The following is a 1228-nucleotide window of genomic DNA, read 5'->3' on the forward strand; positions in this document are numbered from 1 at the left end:
CTCTTGTAGACCAGGCTGGTCTCGAACTCACAGAGATCCGCCTGCCTCTGCCTCCCGAGTGCTGGGATTAAAGGCGTGCGCCACCATCGCCCGGCGGCACCTAACATTTCAATATTAACCATAGTTGATAAACTATTAGAAGGTAGGCTGAGGGTGTGGCTCAGGGGCAGAGCACTTACGGAATACTCACGGACCCAGGTTCCATTCCCCAGTACTGCAAAATAAATAACATTACTGACCAGGCAGTGGTAGCACATGCCTTTAATCCCAGCACTCAGGAGGCAGAGACAGGTGGAGCTCTGCGAGTTCGAGGCCTGCCTGGCCTACAGAGTGAGTTTCAGGCCAGGCTCCAAAACTACAAAGAAGCCCTGTCTTGAAAAACAACAACAACAACAAAAAAAACAACAACAAATTACTGACAACATACTACAGTTAGAAAAAGACTTTCAGATTTGACTTTACATTTCAGACAAGGAAAAATTGAAATATCAGCCACTGGCTTTTTCTTATCTGAGTGTTCCTAGGAACTGCAGGCTAGGTTACAGACTAAACAAGACACTATCTGGGGACAAGCACGTAAGCGCCTTTGCTGTGCAAATATAAGGAGTCCAAACTCCTAGCACCCACATAAAAGTCTGCTACGGGGCTGGTGGGATGGCTCAGTGGTTAAGAGCACTGACTGCTCCTCCAGAGGACCGGGGTTCAATTCCCAGCACCCACCTAGCAGCTCACAGCTGTCTGTGACTCCAGTTCCAGAGAATCTGACATCATTATACCAATGTACATGAAATAAGGTTAAATAAAGTTTTTTTTAAAAAAGCCTGCTATGACTGGGCACCCATCTGTACCCAGCAGGAGGTGGAGACAGGAGGATTACTCGTCCATCGGGCCAGCCCCCAGGGTCAATGAGAGAACCTGTTTAGTCAAAGATCCTGTCCCAAGGGAATAAGGCAGAGGTGACAATAAAACAAGACACCTAAGTTCCTCTTCTGGCCTCTGTACAGGATCGCTTTGTACACACATACACACACACACATACACACACAGACACACAGACACACACAGACACACACACACACAGACACACACAGACACACAGACACACACAGACACACACACAGACACACACACACGGGGGGGGGGAATGGGCAAACAGTCTTATGAGGAGGCCAGCAGATAAAATAAGACACCTAAGTTCCTCTTCTGGCCTCTGTACAGGATCGCTTTG

This window comes from Microtus ochrogaster, chromosome 6, assembly GCF_000317375.1.
Source record: "Microtus ochrogaster isolate Prairie Vole_2 chromosome 6, MicOch1.0, whole genome shotgun sequence".
In the NCBI taxonomy this organism is placed as follows: domain Eukaryota; kingdom Metazoa; phylum Chordata; class Mammalia; order Rodentia; family Cricetidae; genus Microtus; species Microtus ochrogaster.